This window comes from Pleurodeles waltl, chromosome 11 (assembly GCF_031143425.1).
Source record: "Pleurodeles waltl isolate 20211129_DDA chromosome 11, aPleWal1.hap1.20221129, whole genome shotgun sequence".
Taxonomy (NCBI): Eukaryota; Metazoa; Chordata; class Amphibia; order Caudata; family Salamandridae; genus Pleurodeles; species Pleurodeles waltl.
This window is the reverse complement of record NC_090450.1, coordinates 226486021-226513223: the sequence shown is the minus strand read 5'-3', so window position 1 is coordinate 226513223 and position 27203 is coordinate 226486021. Positions and strand designations below refer to the sequence as shown.

The 27203-nt window shown below is 45.7% G+C and overlaps 1 protein-coding gene across 1 annotated transcript in view; it reads right to left on the bottom strand.

The window, feature by feature from the left end:
• LOC138265594 (prolactin-releasing peptide receptor-like) overlaps positions 1–27203 on the bottom strand; it is a 650903-nt gene that overhangs the window by 623106 nt on the left and 594 nt on the right. The gene's annotated exons all lie outside the window — the stretch shown is intronic.

Here is a 27203-nt window from a genome sequence, read left to right as displayed (position 1 = left end):
ATCATCCTAGACTCCTCCCTCTCTATGACCCAACAAATCAACGCTCTTACCTCCTCATGCTTCAACAAACTCCGTATACTGAAAAACATTAAAATGGATCCCCACAGAGACCAGAAAAACTGTCACTCACGCACTCATCAGCAGCAGGCTTGATTACAGAAACGCCCTCTACGCCGGCACCACTCTAAAACTCAAGTGCAAACTACACGCATCCAGAACTCAGCAGCACGACTCATCCTCGACCTCCACCGACACGAACACATCTCTCCACACCTCAAATCCCTCCACTGGCTCCCCATTGACAAAAGGATCACCTTCAAGATCCTCATCCTCACACACAAATCACTCCACAACACAGGCCCTGCCTACCTCAACGAGAGTCACCTTCCACACCCCCACACGAAACGTCCGTTCAGCTGACCTCTCTCTCGCCTCTGACCCCCGCATCAAACACACCACCACCGGGGGCAGATCCTTCTCCTACATTGCACCCAAAACATGGAACGCACTCACAACTCACATTCGCAAGACCCAAAACCTACTTCTTTTCAGGAAGGGCCTCAAAACCTGGCTTTTTGAACAGTGAACCTCCTAGCCCCTTTCCCTCCCCCCCGTCCCCCCCCCAGCGCCTTGAGACCCTCACAGGTGAGTAGCGCGCTTTATAAATCTCTTTGATACAGATCTACCTATATATATATATAAATATATATCTACATAGATATATCTATAGATATATCCATGTACCTAGATATATCTATCTACATAGATATATATATATAGATATATACATATATATTTTTTTAGTTGTTGTATGGTTTCCTTGGGGGCCAAAATGGCCCCCAGGGAAACCCTACAACATCTAAAAAAAAAATTGCCCCCACAGGGGGTCACCCTGCCCACGGGCGACCCCCTGTCATTTCATTGTTTTTTTTTTTTTTTTTGAAAAAAAAAAAAAATCCCCTGGGGGGGGGGGGGCGCGATCGCGCCCCCCCCCTCCCCAGGGGGCACCTACCTTTTTATTTTTTTAGGAAAATTATGCCGGGGGGGGGGCGGCCCGTTTTCCGGGGGGGGGGGCTGCCCCCCAAAAGTGAAATCCCTGGTGTCTAGTGGGGTTTCCTGGCCCCCGATCGCAGCTGTGCTGCGATCGGGGGCCAGGAAACCGTTTCAGAAGGCCTCATAAGAAAGGGGAGACTCTCCCCTTTCTTACGAGGCCTTCTGAAACTGTTTCTGGCCCCCGATCGCAGCTGTGCTGCGATCGGGGGCCAGAAACAGTTTCAGAAGGCCTCGTAAGAAAGGGGAGAGTCTCCCCTTTCTTACGAGGCCTTTTCAAAATGTTTCCTGACCCCCCCGATCGCAGCTGTGCTGCGATCGGGGGAGCCAGGAAACCTGAAAGTGTTTCCTGGCCCCCGATCGCAGCACAGCTGCGACCGGGGGCCAGGAAACACTTTCAGGAAGGCCTCGTAAGAAAGGGGAGACTCTCCCCTTTCTTACGAGGCCTTCCCGAACGTGAAAAAGGCCGTTTTCCCCATGAAAGCAGGAAGCGGCCGCAAGGCTGCTTCCTGCTTTCATGGGGAAAACACCTTTGCAACGTCAGCGCGCCTCGCGGCGCGCTGACGTCACAAAGGGGCGGGTGGGGGGCGGGGGGAGACACGGTAGCTTCCGTGTCTCCCGGGGGGGGAAAAAAAAATTAAAAAAAATCCTCGGGTGCGACGCACCCGAGGATTTATTAATGCCCTTCCTGGTGTCGGCCACTGGTCGTGACCCGCACCAGGGAGGGTGTGTGGGCGTCGGCCAGTGGCCGACGCCCGCATTTAAGAGGTTAAAGAAACAATGATGTAAGAAGCCGGCTTAGATCAGAGCACATCGTTTGCCTTTGTTGACGTTTCAGAGGCTTACTTCATGAAACAAAATATACAGTATTTGGAGGGTTATTAAACCATATCCAAAGATGTATTTTCAGAGTCACGCTAAACTTAAATTTCTTTCTTTCTCGCTGTCTCTTGTTCTTGTGGCTTCTTTTGTTCTATTTCTTTCTTTTTTCTCTTTCCTGTTCTCACTCTTTGTTCTATCTCTTTTTTTGTTGCCTGTCTTTCCCATGTGTGTTTGCTTCTTTCCTTCATACCTTCTCTCCTTTTGTTCCTTCCTCATGCTTTTTCTTACTTTCCTGTGCTCCTTGTCTCCTTCTCTCCTCTTCTTTTCTTTTGGCTAAATAATTATTTGCGTTTGGCTGGAAAGGTTTTCTCCTTTGATGTATGATATTTATATGAATTGCATCCCCTGATGAAGGACCTACGGGTGCCAAATGCATTGGGAATGTTTTGATATTTTTCGACTGAAATCACGATTGACAAGTTTGTGATATTTTGCTACATTGATCTATGACAAAAAGGGGTCTGTCAATAAACAGTAGCTGAGTGATGCGCAGTTGGCGTCACTCTGTGATCAGCAATAAAAAGTAAAGAACATTTAAACAGAATAAAGAACATTATGCATTAATTTCAGCATTGTATTGTTATCACAGAGCTGCGCACCTGAGGTTATAGTTTACAGTTTCTCAATGAGTGCAGTCGCACTCTGCTGTTGGTGACTATTGGTACCATTGCATTCCTGTACCTGGGTGTCTCGAGGTGCTACGAGCTAGACAAGCAGGAGCATCCGTAACCAAGACAGGATAAAAACCAATGAGATACCGCCGACAACGCGAACACGGCATGCTGTGCCCCTGACGCACCTTCTAAGCGGATCGCAGCAGGTGCAACAGTTGCGCAGTCTCTTGACCTCCTTCAGCCCAGTCATTTACTCTCACCACCCAGGCCCGGTCCTGCCAATACTACGAAATTGCATTTACACTTAATATATAGAACTCGGAAAGACAGTGTGAACTCTGATCGCGGCCCGGAAGTAGATCAAAGCTCGTTGTGTGAGCAGCAGCACGAGCAGCTGACGGACGCCAAGCGCCCCGTCCCGCGTCCCGCAGACTGCGTCCTGCGGCAACAGCCGGCATCACCTGGCATCCGGCATCTGGCCTCCAGGCCCCCCGGTCCCGCACCGTGAGCCGGTAATCTGCCCGTTCTCCACCAGGCACTGGAGTTGCGTCTTTGGGCTGAGGTTGAGGCTGGGACTGAGGGAGCAGGCGAGGGGGTGGCTTCAGAGCTTGCGCTTGTTCCAGCACTCGCCGCTTGCCGCTTGCCGCTGGCTGTTATAAACTAGGGGGTGGCCCCTGGACCCTCTTCAGCTGCAGGAAAACAGGCAATAGGCGTCAGGCGTAGGGAGTCAGATCCCAGGTGCCTGGTGAAGAGGGCCGACTTGGGACTGCGTACTGTTGGCCACTGCCTACTGCTGCCTATTGCTGGTGTCAGTCCTACAGCCACACAGCCCCTAGAGCAGTGGTCTTCAAACTTTTTAATGCCGCGCCCCCCCAGTTGAAAAATAAAAATCATTGGGCCCCCCCTCAGAATTTTTCACAATTATTTTAGAAAGATGGCAATGTTTAAATAGGTCTAAACCTATTTAAACATTGCAGTTAAGTACTGTTACCTTTTTAAAACTGCAATAACATGCTTTTGCTTAAAACAAAGGCATGTTATCTGTATAATATTTCTTTTGGCCCGAGTTTGGCGCCCCCCCTGGGATCACTCGAGGCCCCCGAAGGGGGGCACGCCCCCCAGTTTGAAGACCTCTGCCCTAGAGGCTGTCCCTTGGGTCCTTATCTGGACTTGGACTTCACTTGGTCTTGACTGGTGGGTTGGTGAATTTTGGGTTATGGAAGCAGCCCTAAGCAGGCCTCAGCCCGGACACTCATCTGGGACCCAGTACCCTATGTCCCCCCCTTTACCATTCTTGGTCCAGGTCACTAGGGGCCATGCAGGTGTGGGCATCTTGGTCCAGCAAAGGATAGAGTTAGCAATGACCTCAACAATAACACGCACGCCTTTACCCACACAAACCCACATGGAAACCATGGAGGTAATAAGTAAGTCCTGATAGGAGCTGTGGCAACGACTGGAGATTGGGAATAGGCACAGGCAGGCTCATTGTACCCTAGGTGCGCTCGCCATTACACAGCTATAGCCTTAGTCTCCCGGCAAGAGTACTCGGAGTGTGGTAAGGGTGAAACAAGTATGCTCGGGCCCCCCCCCTTGGACTGAGGAAGCATTAAATAAGTCATTCAGTGGAAAGCAAGATTAAGGCCACACACTGCAATAAGCGACAGCAAGCAGTAGTGGGTGTGCCGGCGCTTAGTTTCTTCCTGCTGATGGATCTGAACACTTGCTTGTGCTCTCATTGGACACAGACATAGCCCAAATCCTCAAGTAAGAGAGTTAGAACATCTGAAGACCTGAGAAGGAGGGAAGAGAAAAGGAAAGAAAGAAGAAAGAAGTAAGCGTGCTCGGGTCCCCCCTCGGCCTTAGGAAAAAAACCTGTGATAAACAAGGTGGAACAACAGTAAGTCCAGGGGGTGTGGCAGCGCTTAGAACTCCTTGCCTGCAGGAGAAAAAAACTGAACCACAAAAATAGCATAAACCTCATAAAGTGAGCAAATGCTGCAGATGAAGCTGGCAAATCTGCTAAAGGAGGTCAAACCCAAGGGCCCGAAAGGACCGAAGGCTCACAGGTCTTTTGGTGACAATTGGAAACTGGCACATAGAATTTTTCTTAGATATAAGGATCACAGTAAACCAAAGCAGCAGAGGAAATCACTGAGGGCACGACGTCCCCTCAAGGCACTGGGCCCGAGGACTAATCGCAAAATGGGAAAAAAGCGACAAAAAAATCTTTGGTGTCACAACAACCCCCCTAGCCCGATTGATCTATGCCCTAGAGGCCCGATGTTGGGGAAGAAGGAGTCTTTAGTACCAGCAAATTCCATATAGACCACAGATCCCACAGCTTGGGCCAACCGCAAGGTGCATTACAATGACTTGACCTGGAGCACCAGAAAGGCCCAAAACCAAAGCCGAAGCAAAAGGCTTGAGATGTCAACCAATCATGTATACATAACTATTTTACAAGAACTAGGGATGGTCCAGGTATTGCAGGGGAATCAGTGGTTTTCATTGCTCATAAGGGGACACAGGTTTATGGTCCAATCCAGGAAATAAGACATCGCAACCAGAACAAATATAACATGAGTCCTGTGGCATCGTAGGCACAGATAGCAGCCTGGATGCCTCACTCATCGGGGAACTGATAGAGCTGGTGGATACCGCAATAGGAGGTAGTTCGGCAACTCATAATAAGAACCAGCTGCATGACACACCTGGAACTATCATCAGCAACAATATCAGCACCCCACAAACACATCAAGCTGAAGTAAAGAGCCTATCATCGACGACAGGATCGCCATGCAGTGGGTTGGATGTTCATGTAAGGGACAGCCGACGGCAGCCACCTGTTGAGACTCACTATATTGCACCAACCCAATTGGTGGCTCGGTTGGCCCAAGATCTAATAGATACTCGCGGATCCACATCTTCCCCTGATCAGGGTTATGAGTGGGACCCACAGGTTTCAAACAGCTTATTGACTCAGGAAGGGCTATGCCCGCATTACCCTTGTCCCAACGAACAAGCATGTGAAGAAGATTATGGAAGAAACCCCGGAGAAAAAAAGAAAAGGAAATCATGTACCCAATGTGGATCAAGAGGCAGGGGGCAGCACTGACTGCAGTATTACCACTATCAATAACTCTTTGCTGGCGGCAGTTAAGGCGCTGTCTTGGCAATCCCATAAGATGGAGATTCAATTAGACTTAATCCATATGTTGGCTCAGAATGTGCTCTTGATAGACAATAAATTGAATGCGCTGATGCGGAAGTTAGAAGGGTGGCACCATTGCACCCCAATGGGGAAGGGAAAGGATGGGAGTCACACAGAAGCAATTCTGGATAAACTTTCAACACTGCCAGAGCTGTTATCCAGTTAAATTCAATCATGTAGATCTACGGGTGCCACTGAAAAGGAAAAAAAAGAACTAGCTCTATGTCACTTGGTGGCAAGAAACAGGACCCCTGTAAAGGGAGTCCTGTATTCAAGTCTCAGGGGTTGGCTAGCATGGAGCATGATTTAAGAATTGACCACTCTCCTATGGCACTCCCGCTATCTATTGTAATTATTGTGAGAAAAAAAAAATCCTGAGTTGTTAAATCTGGAGAAAGCTGCAGACCATCCCCTGATGGTGTTGCAACTTTCCCCCATAAACACTGTGGGGAAAAGTAGTCAAGAAGTGAAAACAGTGATGATAGAGTCGAACAAGCTGCATAAGTTGAGCATGGGGTATGGCCAACAGCCGTTGCTGACAAGAAGAAGAGATTGAAAAAAAACCACATAAATTCGCCAAAAAAAACACAAGATGGAACCCAACTGAGAGACCACTTAACAAAACTAGCAACCCCACAGATACATTGGCACCTTACCCCGTTTTTATGCAGAGATCAGTAGTCACCTCCACACTGAGCACCCACCCTGTAGATGAGGATATCCCATCTAATATCGAGTTTAAACCCCAAATCAATTACATTAAGGCTGTTTTGGCTAACAAAGAAACTCTGGGTCGGGTGTTGCTAACATAGCAACAGTCAAGTACCATCTATAGTAGGTGCTAGGTCTGTTAGAATTTCAGCTCCAGGGCTAACAAAGGGTCCTCACCAGCTGGAGGGGAGTTGCCTGTAATGGGACAAGAATCTACAGGGAGCACGGAAATAGCACAGGTGACGGGCTACACTCCTGTGCCTTACCTTTTGGGCATGGAGAGTGGGCGTAGCATTACTGAAGAAAACCCAGATAGAGAGTTAAATAATATGCCACGTGTCTCTAACAGGGCCGCAGGTATGAAAAAATAAAGTAATAGTGACAATGCAATCGACCAGGATCTGAGCTTTGTAGATACCACCTCTGTACAGCAAGGGGCCATGGGGATAGTTGAGAGGGGGTCTCAATCAACAGGAAGCTTAAGGCCAGGCCAGGAGGGGTCTGGAGTATTGAGAACTGATGTCAAACTCATCTAGAAACAGATTATGAATATACTAGGGTACTAAAGATAAAGCCTGCAATCTATCAAGAACACACTGATCTGTCGACCATAATTTTTACCCCATTTTATGCCACTCAGGGGTCATGGGATATTCTCAATAGATCTAATATCCTACGATTACTACATCATATTTCGGCATTTGCAAGCTTAATGTCAGAAGACTTAATAGAGGTAAACTCTAGCACTCTCACATGGATTAGCAAGATTGAATCAACAATGACCACGTGGTCGGCACAAAGTAATATTGATAGAATCTTTGAATATGAAGGCCTGTAAGAAAAGTGGGGCATAAGAATTAGTAAGGAAGTCAGAGATTGGTACCTACGAGCCTCATCCACCAAAAATCAAGCACCATCTCTGGCGAGAGAAAATCTCAATGTATTGAGAGGTTCCTCGGCTATAAATCCACTATTCTTAGGGGAAAAAATAACCATACATCTGATAAGGGAAACTGGTGATCCCAACCAGGATGAGCCTAAGAATATAGGTAGGGCTGAATCTGGTGGGCTAAATGAGTGCCATGATACTTTGAGGGGGAAAGGATGGGGTTGGCTCCCTGCAGCACTGTCTACCAGAAGGAAGAAGTGCATTTAGCTCTGTAAGCACTACCAGCAAACTTGAATCAAATCCAATTAAAATAATTCACTGGAACGTGGCTGGCCTTGCTTCATTATTAACCGGCGCCGGATTTATGATTTTTGCAGACAAGGCAGACATAATGTGCTTTGAAGAAACATGGATGGTAGAACTGATGGCCATAGAGGGCTTCATAACATTTCAGTTCACTGCATATAAACAAAAATTGTTTGGTAGATGCATTGGAGGCCTTGCTACATATGTTAAGTTAGACCTGGCCACTAAACTAGTAATGGAGAAATCGATTAGTAACATGCTACTGCTATCAAAACATGGCTTAGCCTTATGTAAACAAATCACTCCAGTCACAGTGATAAACATATATAATAACCCCTACCAAGGTAAGAAATTGATGATGGCCAAATCTACACTGGCCCTATTGAAAGAGTTTGTCCATGATCACCCTGGCCATGAGTATGTGTTGGCAGGGGACTTTAATATTCAGCAGCTTGGCTAGGAAGGGGGCCACTCTTGAGATCCCGTACGACTGGCTTTAGAAGCTTTTTTGAATGAATATGACATAAAAAAAACTGATTGTAGCAATATAGCAGTGGGCACCTGCATCCCTACTTTCAGAGACATATCCACAATAGATTATATCTTTTTATGCCCAGGACTCCTGAGCCAGTGCCTAAGCCAGAAGGTGGTTTACAGATCAGAAAGAGACCACAACCCAGTGGTAATAAAAGTTGCTCTAGGGGCTATGAGACATGACCTGTATAAAGCAAGTGGTCATCAATTCATAGAAGGCCCCATAATAAAACGCATTAAATGGTCTGCTCCCTGTAAAACAAAATATGAGGCATGGAAGAAGGCAAATGGTCCAATAAACCTTCACCAGGGGGCTGGTCAAATAATAGATCAATGAAGGCTGGTGCTTAAAAAACTTCAAGCTCACCTCTGCAATAGAGTGCAGCCCGGTCAAACTGGGTGTAAATAGAACAGGGTGGTTAAGCAGCTAGTACCCAAGGAATGGTCACAGTATAAAAAGAGGTATCGGCAGGCAGAGAGGCGTTACAAGAGGCTCAATACTCCAGCCTCAGGTGCATTAAGGAAGTCAAAATGGAAAGACTATAAAAAAGCATTATGGATGCTGAAGACCAAAGAGATGGAAGAACGTTGGAAATATCTGGTAACACTGCTCCCATCCACCAAAAGTAGAGAATTTGGGGATTTCATCAGCACATTGCTTTACGACTCCAAAACAAACACTAATGTGATCTCAGCCAGCGACTGGGAAAGGCATGTGGGAAATTTGTATGTAGACATAAAATATGTAGGGGATCAAGCTCACAGCGCTGGCCTTAATGAATCTGATGTATTATACAACAAAATTGGCCCCATCACCATTAAAACTGTGCAAACTATCCTTGGCAAAATGAGGCGGGATGGGGCCCCTGGACCCAATGGCCTGCCAGGGAGCATCTTCAGAGATGACCAAGCTTACTGGGACGCACTCCTGACCTCTTTATTCAATGACTGCCTACATTCTTCGGTGGTTCCGGTGGCATGGAAGGGATCAATACTTCAACCTATCTATAAAAAAGGGGACATTACTTGCCCTGAAAACTACAGGCTGATAGCCTTATTGGATGTAGATGGTAAAGCATATGCAAGGGTTTTACTACAAGAGCTGGAAGAATGGATCTCAGCAAATGGCATAATTCCACCTTATCAAGCAAGTTTTAGACCTAGTTCATCTACGTTAGATAATGTCCTGACACTTTCATATCTTGGACAAGAAGCACTAAAACCAATGTCTCCACGACTTTTGGCATGCTTTATTGACTATAGTGCGGCTTTCGACGGGGTGGTGCAGCACACCCTGTGGAAGAAACTAGCACCCTGGGGGATTCCAAGGAAATTGCTAGCTTCAATAATGGCCCTAAACTCGGACACTTGGGTGAGAATACAAATCACAAATTCACGCGTGACTAGGGAGATTTTTACCAACAAAGGCCTAAAACAGGGCTGCGTCATAGCGCCCACTCTCTTTAATTTATATACAGCTGACCTGGGTGCTGAGTTGCTCAGAGGTAATATGTTTCCTCCAAGGTTGGGGCAATATGGTGCTCCCCATAATACAATATGCGGACGACATGGTTTTGCTTGCCCAAACCCGGATTGGGCTCATAAGGGCCCTTGATATACTGCATGACTACAATGAAAGGAATGCTTTAAAAGCGAATGCAGAAAAAACGAAAGTTCTGGTTTTTAGCCGACAGTCAAAAAATTTGTATAGAAGATGGAAACTTGGTCCTCTAAGTATAGAGCTGGAAGATAAATATCACTACTTCAGGGTCTGGTTATCAAATACGGGGAGAATAACACATCAGGCAGCGGCACTGTCCTCTAAAGCAGTAAAAATCTCACACGTATTAGCAAAACTCCATCAGCGGATTAAGGCACCCACATTCGAACCCCTTGGGAGGGTGATAAGAGCAAAACTATTACCTTCAATTACTTATGGCCATCTGGCTTTTCTGGGCAAATTGACAGTGACTCTAGAGAATGCCCAGATGAGAGCCTGCAAAAGGACCTTTAAGAACCCCAGATCAACAAGGCATGCAGGGATACGGTTGGAACCAGATATAATATGTATGGATTTGTTGTGCAAAATAGATATGATAAAGTTTTATCAAAGTGTCAGCAAGGCAGAGGAGTGTAGCCTCAGGGAGGCTTTGAAAGTAATTTTCAAAAATATAACAAGCAACTGGGCCATCTATCTAACAAAGGCTGAGGAACAGTTCAACCTGGCCCTTCCTACTCTACAGACCCTGCCATCACGAAAGCGGTTCTGAAGAAAAAACTGAAAGTGCTTGGTGTGCAAGCTTCTAGAGCCAAAGATATCTTAACAGTCAGGGACATTCGTGGAGCTGATGGCCTGCATGAATCGTATGCAACCTTCAAAGGCCAGCCTTATATAAAAGGCCCGCTAGGAGAAGGAGCGTTCCAGTACATCCTTCAGATGCGCCTTTTAACCATACCTGCCTGGGAATATCGACGGAAGTGAAAAACTGCACAAGGGCACATGCATGAATGCATGTTGTGTAAATACACACTGAATCAATAAAACATCTTGTAAGTTGTTGCCCCAGTTTGGCATATGAACGGCACCTCCTGTTAAAACCTCTGTTCTTGAAACATGGGGTGAGAACATGCAACAATGTCCTAAGCCTTAAGTTTAACACAGTAGTCCCCATGGAACAGGCCCATTTTGGAAAATTCTTCCATAAGCTTTGTTCAGCCTTACACCAGGCAAGGAGCCAAACTAGCAAGGGCAGCTGTGGAGGGCCTCAAAGAAACGGCTCTGACGAGATGGCTCCTCCCTCCCAAGTCATCTCCCCCTGTCACCTAATGGCCTTGGATACTCGAAACGGGTCTGGGCCGACATGCTAACAATTGGCTGGCGTTCTCAGAAGGTTGTATTATGGGTATTTACTTGTGTAAACAGCCTGTGGTTAACATCTGGGGACCCCAGGTTGGGGCAATTTACTGGGCGCTATAGTACTTTACAGAATTCCATAGAACGGGCTGTGACCAGGCATCACTCTTGGCACTGGAAGGGTATTTCTTGCTGCCTATTTTATTTCTTTTATTTTATTATTTTAAACATGTTGTAATTATTTTAATTAATCAGGCAATAAAGATTAATTAATTCATTCTTTTCTCCATCTCACCTTTATTCCTACTTTTTTTCCTTTTATCATGTGTTTTGGTTTTTCTTTCCTTTCCTCATGCCCTGCTTTCTTACACCTTTACTTTCATTCTCCTTTTTCCTCCTTTATTCCATATTATCTTTTCTTCTCACCTCAGTGTTTCATACCTTTCCCTCTCTTCTTTGTTCACATCCTCCAACAGAGCACATTCATCAGACTAATACCCACAATTCCATAGCAGCTCAAGCGCACCACATAACTAGACATTAGGACAGCACATCTCTCTTCATAAGAAATATGTAACTCATTGAGGAGAGACATCACTCAGAACTAAGACATATGCAGTAAACCAACAGGTAGTCTTGTTTAAGGGGATCATGTGGACCTTAATAAGATGCAGACTCCCATTTACCTCACACATACTTAAAGTGGTTCATCACACTTATCATTCCTCCAAAATGGAATGTGGGATGAACTGATCAAGATGTCTGGCTGGACACATGAATCACTGTCAACCATTACAACACACAATCAAACATATTCAGAAAAGAGTCAGATTAATCATAGTTGTGCTACTCATCATACGCAAACATTCAGAAAATAGACTCCAGTTCATATCAGACCAAGGCAGAAGTGGGCTACATTCTGATGGGTGTAGAGGTCATTTAATGGAAATACAATGCCATACAAATCTCTGTCACATAACAGCACAAGGTAAGGTGGACTTGCCAAGGTTTTAATTCTACTTTTATTGTACGGTTGATACATTTGGCACCACTCAGATTGGTAGTAATTTACAAGTATTTATAAGTGATAAGAACAACAGACATGGTATTATGTGCTGTACAAACAGCCATTACTAGTGTAATTACAAATAACCCTACATATCTTACACAAAGAAACAAAATACAGACACACAGATGCAAAAAGTGTGTTCAAGCAAAACAACGTCTTAACTTGTTTTATCTCTTTGCCAACGTGTGAATTGACACCGAGTGAATCTTCGTTTCCTCTGATGAGTTGCTGAGACTGCAGGGAAGGTGTGGAAGTGTCAAGCACTGATTCCTTTCTGTGGCGATCCTTGAACTGAAGCATTTACAGCTAGGCACATTGGTGGAGGTTTGTGGCTGGTAGGGAAGGATCCTCAATCACCGCAGCCTGCCTAGAAACTAATGCTGAATGTAGCACACACTAATTTGGGTATGGCTGGTGTTTGTTATCAAGTGTCCACAAGCTCCAAAGTAAGAACAGCAGACTGCATCACACCTGCCTTGTTCACCTTAGTGTCAGCGTTATCAGAGTACGTATTGGGGTTCTGTCATGTGAAAGAAACTTATCAAAGATAACACAATACAGGTACCTATACAATATAACATATTCTTAAAGCCTATAGTCTACATTAATTGTGCAGTTGGAATGATGGACGAAGGGGCTGAAGTTAAAAACAATGGGGCATATATACAAGAAAGTGGTGCATAAGCTGTGATGCGCCACTTTTCCTGCGTAGCCTTGCGCCCCCTAACATCACCATGGTAGTGCCGTATTTACAATACTGCACCACATGGCGCACGTTAGCAAATTTGCGTCAACATTTTTTACGCTATTGTGGCACATTTGTCAACTAGTGCCAAAAATGATGGTGCTAGTGTAGCAATGCATAGAGAGGCCATTGGAAACAGTGGGAGCGTCACCTTAATGTCTGCCTTGGACAGGCGTGAAAAATGAAGGGAAAAATGACATAGTAAAATCTCGTAAATTTCACTGTGCCATTTTTCTGGGCCTCCTAATGGGGGAACGCCCCTCTTGAATATATTATGCCTTCGCAGGCATAATGCAGTGCAAGGGGTTAAAAAGTGGCACAATGCATGCATTGTGCCACTTTGTAAATTTGCCACGAGGAAAAGTCTTCATTGACGCTGCTTAGCATTAAAAAAATTGCGATAGGGCGGAGCAAGGAGGCGCTAGGGGCTTGTAAATATGCCCAAATTTATGCTATCAATCTAAACCATATTGTGAGTCCCCAACAGCTCCAAGTGCAAATCAGGCTGCATTCAGTTCTTTGCAGCACAACCAGGACCCTCTGAGCTATTTTTTCCAGGACTGGAAATTGTGACCGGCAACTTACGCAAAGTTCTCTGCAGCAAATACATTAGTCCACTGAGCCAGTGTAAGAGCATAGTGTAATGCTATTCGTATTTATCCACCAGCTCCATCTTGACCACTGATTCCATGTTGTGCTTAGCTTCACCCACCGTCAGGTATTTTTTTGCGCACAGCTTGTGCAACATTTTTGCTCTTTCTCACTGAAGGATGGGTATATAAAATGGACGAGTGAAGGGCATGATAAGATGTACCAGGCTGAGAATGTTTATGGTAAGGCAGGGAACAGCTCAGTCTTGGAAAAACACTTTGAGAGTTGGCCAGGCTCATGTGTGCTCCTTTCCAACACTGACCTGGTGCGGCTGGCACTTGAACAACAACTTACAATATGGGAGGGGGGAGAGTTTCTAGAATTCTCCTTTCCAGCTGATTTAAGGTATTTAAGAGGGAAGGTTGGTGACTGGGGTTAGACAGAACTCATTCCGGGAGGGGGATGCCTTTGCCCAGATTTCCAGTGAGGGAGGTTCTCTCTTTCCGCAGTAGTCAAGGTTCTTGACTTGAAGTTGGCAAACAGATTATGCCACTGTCAAGCCTCATGGTGATGCATTTTGAATTCTTATTTTTAACTTTGCGTTGTGCATGAATATATAATCACTATATATATATAAATATATTATCCATGATTGAAGTAGTGTATTTTCATTGTTTGTTTCTATCATCATTATTATTCTACTGCTGTGATTATTTTCAGAAGTGTACTTGTGTTGCTGCATTTGACCTACACACTTTCCCTGTACGAACCTTGAGAAGTGCCTTAGTAAATTTATTACTTAGACTGAGTGCTGCATTGTTGGCATTCCTTTCATTTTGTCTATTCTCAGTCTGAAGTATAGCAAAACACTGAGATAGTCGGAAAGGGTGGGAAAGGCTGAAAAGTGTAAGAATTAAAAGTGAAATATGTTTGGCAAGGATTCAAAAGAAGTATTGCAAACCATTTCTAAAAATGCAACTGAGATTCCAGGATGGATCAAAGGACCTTCTAATGTCTTGGCGAACGAGTGGCTCTGCAGGTTGGGACTTTCGGAATGCTGGGATGAATGTCTTAATGATGCCGAACCTAAAAATGTGTTGATATGTTTACAGAAGGTACCTTTTGAATGTAGTGGTGTTTTATCTATTTTAGGGTGGCAAGGGTGGATACTGCTCTCTTCCTATAGAAAAATGCACGAGAAGTGCAAGAAGTTAGAACAGGAGAATCAAAAATTAAAAAGGCAGTTAGTTGAAACTAAAAGTTGCCCGGAACAAATTTTGTAAATGTAGAAGTAGAATAAATCAGAAAAAAAGTTCATGTAGCAATTACTAATGCAGGATTAGATTGGAATCCAGATTTATGAGACACCAATGTATGGGAAAGCACTGATTTATCAATTTCCAGTAATGAAGAGGTTAATAAAGGTGGGGGTCAGGGTGAGTTACATGAGTCAAGAGTGGTTCGCCCACAGCCCATATTCAGACAAAAAATACAGGGCACTCCACAGAACCAGGGAGGAATTGAAATTCATTCTTTAGAAGATTACACTCAGCAAGAAGTTAATGATATTATGTATTGATTTAAAAGAAAAGTGGGGACGCACTGCTTACGTGGATGGTGAGGTTATTTGACACAGGTGCTTCAGGGATGACATTAGATTCGGGAGATTCAAGGAAGTTTTGTACTCTTAGCACTGACCCCCAGTAAAAGAACAATTAGGAGTTATGGGAATCAAGGAGCGACAATTTATTACTATTGGCAGTCATGGGATGTAATAAAAAATACCATTCTGAATCAGACTGGCCGCCAAATGATAAGCCTTCGTACACATTGAGAGATGCCGGGCAAAGAATTAAGGAAGAAAGTATGAAACCTGGTATTCTATTAGATGTAGCTCACAATTTGTTAGAGGTTCCATTGACCATTTCAGTTCGAAATAAAATAATTTGCCTTGCTCTCCATCTGACAAACAGGTGATAATGACTCTCAATCAATCAATCTATCAGTATTTGTAACGCGTGAGGGTCTCAAACGCTGGGGGGGAGTGGAGGAGCCCATCCGAAGAGACACGTCTTGAGGTTCTTCCTGAAGATGGTGAGCGACGTGCTTTGTCTGAGGTGCAGGGGGAGGTTGTTCCAGCTCTTTTCTGCAGTGTAGGTGAAAGATCGTCCTCTGGGAGATGTGTTCTCAGCGAGTGAGGTCCAGAATGGGTCGGGCTTTGGCGTTCTAGATGAGTTGACGTTTTTTGATGTTCCCAGGTGTGAGGTGCTGGCGTAGAGGGCGTTGCCATAGTCGAGCTTGCAAGGGACTAAGGCATGGGTGACTGTCCTGCAACAGTCTGCTGGGATCCATCTGAATATCTTCCGAAGTTTGCGGATTGTGTGCCAGCAGGAGGAGGCGACAGAGTTTACCTGGTGGGTCATGGATGGGGAGGAGTCAAGGATGATTCATAAGTTGCGGGCCTGGTAAGTCAGTGCAGGGGGGGTGGTGAGGGATGTGGGCCACCAGGAGTCGTTCCAAGCTAAGGTGGAGTTTCCGAAGATGATGCGCTCCGTCTTGTCGGAGTTGAACTTCAGGAAGCTTTCTCTCATCGAGGTGGTGACGGCTTCCATTCCTGAGTAAAAGTTCCTTTTGGCCTTGTCCGGGTCTTCGGTGAGGGAAATGATGACTTGTGTGTCATCGACATATGACACAATGTTCATACTGTGGCTTCTGATGATGGCAGCAAGAGGGGCCATGTATACGTTGAACAGTGTGGGACTCAGTGAGGATCCTTAGGGGACTCTGCAGCTGACTCCTGTGGGTCTGGAAGTGTAGGGTGGAGTCGGACTGTCTGCTTCCTCCCTGATAGGAAGGAGTGGATCCATTCCAGGGCTCTTCCGCAGATTCCTATGTCATGGAGTCTGGTGGGCAGAGTGCTGTGGAAGACTGTGTCGAAAGCTGCTGAGAGGTCGAGGAGTATGAGTGCTGCAGTGTGGCCGCGGTCTAGGAGTAATCGGATGTCATCGGTGGGTGCCAGGAGTCTCCATGTTGTCATTGCTGTGGAAGCTGAACTGGGAGCTGTCCAGGGAGTTGTTGGCCTTGATGAAATTCCGTAGTTGTGCGTTGATTGCTTTCTCTAGTACTTTGGCGGGGTAGGGTAGCAGCAGGATGGGCCTGAAATTCTTTAGTTCTGGTGGGTCGGCCAAAGGTTTCTTCAAAAGAGGGTGTATTTTGGCGTGTTTTCAGTCCTCGGGGAAGGTGCACATGCTGATGGAGCAGTTGATTGTATTACGAAGCTCGGGCGATGCATGCGCTGGCTCTCATGCATATGTGGTGCGGGCAGGGGTCCGAGGGGGCTCCGGAGTAGGTGCTGTTCATGATGTTGACTGTTTCCTCTGTGGTGAGCGTGGACCAGCAGTGGATGGTCTGGGTGGGTTTTGAGGGGGTGGGTCGGTCGTATGTTCCAGTGCCAGGATTTTCCGTGAGGAAACTGTCGCAGATGTCCTGGATCTTATGGTGGAAAAAGGAGACAAGTTTGTCGCAGAGGTCCTGTGACGGGGGGATGCTGATGGCTTCAGAGGGGGGATCTGTGAACTCGTTGATGACTGAGAAGAGTTCCTTCGAGTTGTGTGCGGAGGAGTTGATGCACTCCCGGAGTGCATCCTTCCTTGCGTTCTCGATTTTTCGTCGGTGGGTGGCGTATGCGGCTCCGAATGAGGCGAGGTCTTCACTGGATTGGCTGTTCCTCCATTTTTTCTCTAAATGTCTGCGGGTACACTTTGATTCTTGGAGTTTGGTTGTGAACCAGCACGCTTTCTTAGGTACTCGTTGAGCTGATGTCAGCCGGAGAGGGGCTAGAGTGTCAGCGCATTCGGTGATCCATGCGTTGAGATTGCGCTCCTGTGTTGGTGTTGTCAGAGGGGGGAAGGAGGGATTTGGTGAGTGATGAGGTGAGTTGTTTGTTGGTGATTTCTTTCCATTTCCTGTGTGGGGTCCTGAAGGTGCGGGTGCGGCTGCTGGGTGCAGTGACTGTGAAGTGTATGCAGCGGTGGTTGGTTCAGTCTGGGGTGGAGATAGTCTCAATGGTGATCCGGTTGCTTGAGGTGAAGATGGGGACCAGTGTGTGTCCTGTGATTTGTGTGGGTGTGGAGACCAGCTGTCTGAGGCCAAGGGTGGCGAGGTTGTTGAGTATAACTGTGGTGTTTGGGCCAGTGCAGTCCTTGAGGTGGAAGTTCAGGTCGCCGAGGAGGAGGTAGTCGACTGACGCCAGGGCCTGCGGGGGTAGCGATGTCTACGATGTTGTTCATGAAAGCTGGGCGGGCAGGGTGGCCTTTAGGGTGCCACGGTTGGAGGAGTTGTGGTTGGAGTGGACCAGGAAGTGAAGGTATTCCATGGTGGTGCAGTATTCTTCTTGGCCGGCCTTGACCCGTAATGAGGACTTGTGTACGATGGTGAGTCCTCCTCCCGGGCAGGAGGGACGGTCCCTCCTTAGGATTCTGTAACCATCGGGAATGGCGATGCCGATGTCTGGACCCCAGGTGGGGTTGGTCCAGGTCTCGGTAAGGAAGGCGATGACCGGTCGGGTGGTGTCGATCAGGTCCTAGAGTTCGGTGGCATATTGGTGGAGTGAGCGAATGTTCAAGAGTAGGCAAATGATGGGGTTGTGGGGGTTGTTTGTATCTTTGTGTGCGGAGAGTACCTTTGGTGTGTTGAGGCTGGTGCTGAAGTTGCATTTCCTGCAGGTGAAGGGTCCGTGAGTGTCCTTGGGGGAGATGGTGCAGCAGTTGTTGAGACGTCTGGTGTTGAGGAGGAGGAGGGTCTTAGAGTCATAATGGAGGCAGTCCAGGGGGTGGTTTAATGGAGATCTAGGGTTCCTGTCGCTGGGCACAGTACAGGCCAGGACAGGTGCAGATGGGCCTGCCTTTGGCGTGCCAGCATGGTGACTGCGCTGCAGCCACCATTAAGAAGGGGAGGGGGGTGGAAGGAGCAGTCAGCTGGAAGGCGGGAGTGCGGGAAAGGTGCTTTGTGAGGGGATGGGGGAGAGACGAAAGAGAGGAGAAAGGAAAAAGAAATAGAGAAAAATGAGGGATGATAGAACAAAAAGGCAGAAAGGTGAAAGAATGACAGAGAGAACGAAAAGAAAAGGAAATACTTACTTGTGATGGCCACTAGACCACCAGGGATGAGGCACAGGTATGAGCCTGCTGGTAGAGGAGGGCCTTGAACTGACAGTCAGGAGACTCTCAGTTCATCCCAGCAAAGGCAGAGGCAGCAGCAGCCAGAGGACCTGGGGAGGGCAGCAGACGCTGACCAGGAGGTCAGTGCAGTTGCCCTCTCACAACGCTGCAGCTGCCATTAAGAAGAGGAGGGGGTGGGGGAGCAGTCAGCTGGGAGGTGGAAGGGCAGAAAAGGTGCTTTGGGGAGGAGGGGAGAAGAGGAAAGAAGGAAGAAAGGAAAAAGAAATAGAGAAAAATGAGGGATGATAGAAGAAAAAGGCAGAAAACGCAAGAGTGAAAGAGCGACAGAGAGAAAGAAAAGAAAAGGAAATATTTACTTGTGATGAGCACTAGACCACCAGGGATGAGGCACAGTGATGAGCCTGCGGGTGGCCTCGAACTGAGAGTCAGGAGACTCTCAGTTCGTCCCAGCAAAGGCAGAGGCAGCAGCCAGAGGAGCTGGGGAGGGCAGCAGACGCTGACCAGGAGGTCAGTGCTGTAATTAATCAGACAGTGCAGAAAATAAAAGGGGTGCTGGAGGCGGTTCGCGAGCTGGGAGAGCTTGGCAATTGGAGTAAACCAGAGAGAGCTTCGAGGTCTGAGGTTCGCACAGATAACAACTGAGTATCTAGGAAAAACATGTTTATGGCATTACTGAAGGATGGTGTCGGCATGAAGCAAATTGATGGAATAGATACCAAAAGCCTGTGGGAGATGTACCATAAAGGAGGCATGGACTGCAAAGAAGGTAGCAGGTGGGTTCACAAGCAAGACAATAAACGTGCAACTCAGAGTCAGACACAGAAGCAGAAGGATGGAAAGGAAAGGGAAAAAATTTCTCCTCACAAGGGAAAGAGGAGGAAGGTTGGGACAGCGAGGGGTTAACTGTTGAAAGCAGGGACGGAGTAGAGTCTGCTCGCAGATATGAAAGCATATATCCAGATCTGACTGGGGCAAAAGTTGACAGGTTTCAATCACATTAGGTAACAGGCCAAGCTCCAGTACAGGGATGGACTCGTAAAGATAACAGACCACATGTTGAGTTAGAAATACACTGGAACCACAAAAATGTGCAAAGAGTCTGACACTAGTTGACACCGGAACAAGGCCTCTTTAATTTATGGTAATCCCAAAATATATACTGGTCAGCACCACACCATCACAAGGTTAGGTGGTAAACAAACTCCTGCTGTGCAAACTACGGTTCGAATGAAAATAAGAAGAACACCGAAAAGAGAACTTACTGTTTTGATTGGGCCCCTTCTGGAGTACATACTGGGAATTGACATTTTTAAAGGAATTACTTTGTATTTGGAGGATGGTTGTTATCAATTTGGATCAAAGAGATACATTTCAGTGGCAGCTGTGAGGGTGGGACATCTGACTATACCACCAGTGAAGGTGCCCCCAGCAACCAAGGTATTACACATAAAGCAGTGCTGCATTCCAGGAGGGCATGATGAAATAAGTAAAGCCATCCAAGAAATGATTGAGGCTGGTGTAATAGCTCCAACCACCACCTAATGGAACAATCCTCTGTGGCCCGTGCGCCAACCTGATGGGTGCTATAGAATGACCAATGATTACTGCAAGCTGAATAAACATACACCCCATTGACAGCTGCAGTCTCAGACACCATCACTTTGATTGAAAGAATACAGAAGCATTCAGGGACCTGGTATGATACCATTTATCTTGTTAATGCTTTCTTTTCTATACCATTGGCCCCTGAATGTAAAGAAGAATTTGCTTTTTCACATTCTGGCAGACAATTCCGAATGTTAGCCTTGCCTATTGTGTATATCCATAGCCCCACCATCTGTCACCGGCTGGTGGCAGAGCACCTGGATGAAGTATCTGTCATTCCAGGAGAGCAATTGACCGTTACATTGATGATGTGATGATTGAAAGAGAAACACAAGGACAGGTGCAGACTCAGGTGCAGCGGGTTGTGGAACTCTTGCAGAGTGAAGGGTGAATGATTACTCCAGATGAGACACAGGGACTGTCTCAAAATGTGAAGTTTCTAGGGATTCAGTGGAATCGGGAACATAAAGAGGTATTGCCACAGGCAAAACAAAATATTTTAGAGCTTGCCACTCCCCGCACTAAGCAGGCGACACAGCGATTCATCGGATTGCTTGGTTTTTGGAGACAGCATATTCCTCATTTGAGTCAGATTCTAGCCCCTTTGTACAAAGTGACATGAAAGACTCATGAGTTTGAATGGGGTGAACGGCAGCAGTGTGCAGTTGATTCGGCAAAGGAGGTGATTCAACAGGCTTTAGATTTATGGCCAGTACAGGATGGAAACATTGAGGTGCATTTAACCGTTCAGGGGCAGTATGCAAATTGGAGCATGTAGCAAAAACAGGGAAGAACGAGGGTGCCCCTGAATGTCTGGACTAAAAAGTTACCTGATGCTGGGAGCAATACACTCCTTTTGAGAAACAGTTACTTGCATGCTACTGGTCTCTAGTGGATACTGAGCAAAAGACCCTAGGTCATGATGTGATTTTGAGACCTGAGATTCCAATAATGCAGTGGGTGATGAGTTCACCTGAAACGCACTGTATAGGACATGCATAAGAAGCTAGTATCATACGTTGGAAATGGTACATACAGAACAGGGCTCGAGTGGGACCAGCAGGCACAGCCGCTCTACATGAACAGGTGTCACAAGCCCCCATGCAGGATGAGGAGAGGGTGCAGGAGGTACCATAGATAAAAGAGTCACCAGTGAGATGAGGTGAGCCATTTGAATCCATGTCCCCTGAGGATAGGAAGCATGTATGGTTTACTAATGGTTCAGCAAAATACGTGGGGGCCAAAAGACATTGGAAAGCAGTTTCAAATAACCCAGTCACCAAAAAGCTGTTGGCCACTACAGGAAAAGGGAAGAGTAGTCAATATGCAGAATTGTATGCTGTGTATCAGGCATTAAAGCAAGAATTACCTGGAACTTGTCAGATTTATACTGATTCTTGGTCCACCGCCAATGGGTTAGCCACCTGGCTTCCCTCATGGCATGCCCATTACTGTCAAATACATTCAAAGGAGGTGTGGGGCAAAGAATTGTGGCAGGAAATTTGGGAAATGCTAGAATAAAGTACCATTACTGTGTATCATGTAGATGCCCACTGCCCCACTGATTCACTAAAACACCGGTTCAATTCCCTTGCAGATGACAAACCCAAAATTTCAGAGGCAGAGGTGGCGACACCGAATTCTGACTTGTTGGGGATGGCTTAATGGGTGCACCAAAAACGTGGACACCTGGGAGAGAAAGCCACTTACAGGTGGGCAGATGGGAGGGATGCACATTCCCCTAGACTTGATAGAAACTGTAATCCTGCAATGTCCTGTTTGTCAATACACACAACAGAGATCTGTCCAGCAAACTGTCAGAGGTCAGTTGGGGAGAGTGAAGTTACCAGGGCAGATATGGCAAATTGACTACATTGAGCCACTACCGACTACTCGTGGGTGTCAATACGCTTGCACAGTAGTGGACATCTATTCTGGTTACCTGATTGCTGTCCCATGTAAACGTGCCACTCAGTATAATACCATCAAAACTCTGGACCTGTTAATGTTATATTATGGAGTACCACTCTAGGTCCAGAGTGACAATGGGTCACACTTCAAAGGATTATTGGTACAAGATTACTGTTTACAACTCAACATTAAGTGGATATATCACATTCCTTATTATCCACAAGCTGCAGGACTGACTGAGAGAAGGAGCAACAATTACGAAACTTGTCGGATGGAACTTTGAAAAACTGGAGAGAGCATTTAAATGAAGCCCTCCAAATTCTGAATAACAGACCACTAACAAATGCTGAGACTCCCTTGATGAGGATGCTAACCGCCACATTGCAGGTACAACCCCAAGTGGCAACCAACATCATCATGTATTGGGAAATAAACCAAGGAGCCTTAGCTCCTGACCAAGCTTCACCAGAAACTGCAGGTCTTGACCTTCATGCTTTAAAAGCTTAAACACTGAAACCAAGAGACATGGCATTTTGTGAAACAGGTGTTGGAATACAGATTTACCCGTAGCATTTTGGATTGATTGATCCCAGATCTGGGTTACCACTCAAAGTTATTCACGTTTTAGGGGATGTGATTGATGCAGACTACCAAGAAGAAATCAAGATTTACCTCTTGAACAGTGGAGACACTGATTTGATGTTACAAGCAGGAGATAGAATTGCTCATATGTTACTCATCCCAGTGAATGGAGGAATAGTGAGAAACGGAACTGCCCCAGCCTTTCTTACGGTACCGGGGAGGGAGGTTGTGGTTCAACTGACAAAAACCCTGGTGCTAAGGTGTGGGTAGAGTCCCCAAATCATCCTCCTGAACCAGCAGGAATCATTGCTAAATGGAAGGACAATGTCCTCCTGGTTATGAAGCCCAGTATAAAAGGGTGGGAGTATGTACCAGATGACAAATGTTATTTGCGAGAATGATCATACTTGGCTCTTTTACAGATTATACTACAAGGTGTCTGTGCAGTGAGAGTGCTGTCTGGTCTCCTTTTGGGCGTGTGAGTGTGGGGTCAGGAGGGACAAAAAGCCACCACTTTCAACCTGATTGATCAATCATGTTGAGCGACACCTTTACTGCACTTGACAGACAATATTTGGACCCACCTGGCACAAGTCGTGCTCAACCGGTCGGACTTTTGCAGGGGATCCATACAAAGTACATTGGATGTCCTATCTACATGTTTGATTGCAATATCCACATCTGCAAGTGTCTTACTGGACATTTTTTATTCCACCAACCAGGATGAAGATGTTTAGGAACATGATGTGATATCCCATTTCAGCCCCTACGAATATTGTAGGGATTGTCAAGAAGCAACAAACGAGAAGTGGGAAAATCTCACTCAGATAATTGTGTACAATGTCACCACTAGCGATGTCTCTTACCGCATGTCTTGTAATCCTTTTTAAATTGGAAAATCCTCTCATCTGTGCCTAGAGGCAAAAACATGGTCTTCTCAAGAGATACCGTGGGAACACCAAACTTTGTGTTATCATCAAATGGATGAACATTGCAAAAACATGACCAATAACACGGCTTGCCTTCACATTGTGACTGCCGCTAGTCACAGCAAACATGTGAAACTCCCAGTGGGATGGTTAGTTTCCTATAGAAACATCACTTTCACAAACATTCCTGCTAATATAACTGATGGACCGTGTACCTTTACACGATTAGGACTCATGATGTTTCCATTTCATACTGTGCATACTCGCTATTCAAGGGAAACTGTTCAATTAGGTGAAGATTGTGATTCCGAAGTTCAAATATTATCCCAATCAGAATATATAAGCTTGAGTCTTTCTATTGTAGGTGCACCCAGACTAGTTGTTTATAATACTCGAGCTATCAACATGTTAGCATGTTTAATGGTTAAAAGTATCAAGCATACTTCTATTGCTTTAGCTGAATTATTACTAGAGGTACTAGGAAAGCTGCATTGCAAAACAGAGCTGCTATTGATTATCTATTGCTAAAGCATGAGCATGGTTTGCTCAGAATTTGAAGGTCTTTGTTGTTTTAATCTGTCAGACCACTCTAAATCCATCCAGTCCCATTCTGACTCTCTACATGAATTGGTGAAAGGAGTAAATCAAAATGTAGAAAAAGGGTGATGGGACTGGATGTTTCAGTGGCTGCCCGATTTTGGGCAGTTACGCAATGCTTTGGGTGGGATTCTGGTAGCATCACGATAATGCTGTGTTGATGCGTACAATGAATACCTAATTTACTTACAATGTTTAAACCAAAAAGAGTTAATTTCACACCAGTATGATATGAGAGTCACTGGTCAAAGGGTGGAGTTTAACGCTATTTTTATTTAACCACCAGCTTCATCTTGACCACTGACTCCATTTTGTGTTTAGCTTAGCTTCACACACTGTCAGGTACAAGGTTTTCGCTCTTTCTCACTGAAGGATGGATACATAACATGGAGAAGTGAAGAGCCCTGATGATAAGATGTACCAGGCTGAGAATGTTTATGGTGAGGCAGGGAACAGCTCGGTCTTGGAAAAACACTGTGAGAGTTGGCCAGTCTCACACGTGCTCCTTTCCAACACTGACCCGGTGCGGCCAGCATTTGAACAACAACTTACAATATGGGTGGAGGGGAGTTTCTAAAATTCTCCTCTCCAGCTTGTTTAAGGTATTTAAGAGGGAAGCTTGACTAATGGGGTTAGACAGAACTCCTTCCCAGAGGGGGATGCCTTTGCCCGGATTTCCGGCGAGGGTGGTTCTCTCTTTCCGCAGTCATCTGGGTTCTCGACTTGAAGTTGACAAAGAAATGATGTCACCATCAAGTCCCATGGTGATCTATTTGTAATTCTTATTTTTAGCTTTGCATTGTGCATGAATATATAATCATTATACATTTAAATATATTATCCATGATTGAAGTAGTGTATTTTCATTGTTTGTTTCGATGATCATTATTATTCTACTGCTGTGATTATTTTCAGAAGTGTACTTGAGTTGCTGCATTTGACCTACACGCTTTCCCTGTACGAACCTTGAGTAGTGCCTTAATAAATGTATTACTCAGACTAAGAGTGCTGCTTTGTTGGCATTCCTTTCATTTGGTCTTTTCTCACTCTGAAGTATAGCAAAACACATAGAGTTTCACACATTGCTGTGCAGGAACACATTAACCCTACAAGAATTTTATAGCGGTTCTAACTCATCGCCAGGGGGTTACACACTGCAAGTTTTCATTCCACCTGATTGATCTTAATAGTATTATACTTGGATAATTTCTGGATACAAATAGATTCATGCAGCAGTTGCCTTAACTTCATAGACTACCTTCAAATAAAATGTGTGTTTGATCAGTAAAGGAAGCCTGAACAGCTTTACTATTGCATTCTTTCTTGTTCTGAATTTCTTTTGGGGCAGAGGTTTCAAAAATAATGTATATGTAGGGGCAGAATTCCTCTCCTCAAACTCCGCCCCCAAGATTTGGCCACCTTTTTGCCCCTCACTCCCTCGCCCCCCTGTGGGTTCCACGAGTAAATATTTATTTTCATTTCCGCAGTCTGCATGCTGGACAGCGACAACAGATTAGTATTAAAGCATCCATAGAAATACCTGACTCTACCCCTCGAACTGGGATAAATCAGTGGTGAGGGGTTTAAGGGCAGCAGCAATTTACATTAAGTTAGAGACATCACAGAGAATGTAAAGACAAACAGCACAGCTGCAACAGGTGTTCAACACAGTGGCAAGAGACTGGAACGGCAGCAGCTGTAGATCTCAAAAGTGGCCCACCAGCCACAGGCAACACAATAGCTACGTGTAAAGGTGATTTTCAAGAAACAAACAGCAAGAAGATGCATACATTGGAAACAGTGAAACCAATGAACACTGAATAGCACAGCTCCAGGTCAATGAAACAGCATTGCAATCATAAATCTATGAAAGTCCACAGTTATGTTTCATTATGTTACGTTGGGTTATGTTATGATGATTTATATAGTGCACTACGGCACCAGATGTGTAGGGGTGTGGTGTCCAAGCTGCTTTTACAAAGAGTGAAGTCTTCTGCTTCCTGCAGAACTCAAGAAATCAGGAGGGGGCTCTGGTGTGTTGAGGGAGGTTGTTCCGGGTCTTGGGCGCAATAAAGGAAAATAGTTACATGTATAAACAGCCCAGCCGTACACGTGGGAAAAGACACCAGCTACAGCAAGGTGATGGCTTAAAGCAGCACAGAAGCTACAGGCGTATAAAACCTCGCGTCCTCCAATCCTGCCCACCCCCCAACCCAAAAAAATATTTGTGGGAGGTACCGAGTCCCTACAAGATCAACACACTCGAACTCCGACCTTTACTACAATCTATGCCATCTTCCCGGGTGGTTCCGATGCACGGGGGGGGGGGGGGGCCTGTGAGAAGCACAGGCAGATCTCCTTTATTCACCCCACTCAACAGGCAGCAAAAAACTGACCGTAGAATTATTGCATAATAGTAAAGAGGAGACGCAGTTTACCTCATAGGTTACTGAACGTCAAATTAGCAGACTATGTTGGAATCCCAGCTGCCTCACTAAAACAAATCGTGTGATCCTGGTCAGATCTCTTCCTATCCGTCAATTCCCTTAATTGTGACTAGACGGACGTGCTTAGAAACGCTTAGCATGAATGTTCTGTGCTGTAAGTATAACTTCACATGTACTCTTCAATCAGTCTTCTCTGTGGTTTTTAAATATAGCAGCAGTTTCTAGAGGGTACTGCTTCAGCCTTGGTGTTTCAAAGCCCTGTAAATCGCTGTTATCATCCGAGGCCATTAAAAATAAAGCAGGTGAAGTGGTACCGCGAGCTTTACTACTTAACAGAACATACTCTGCGTCGAACCTGAGACGCAAAGAAAAGGCGCAGTGGCACCGTATAAAGAATTGTACGGATTGCTGTCATCCTCCGCACATTTATCGATCCAGCTGCACAGTTGATCGGATTATGGTCCCATGCACTTCATCCGCCACCTTTTATTTT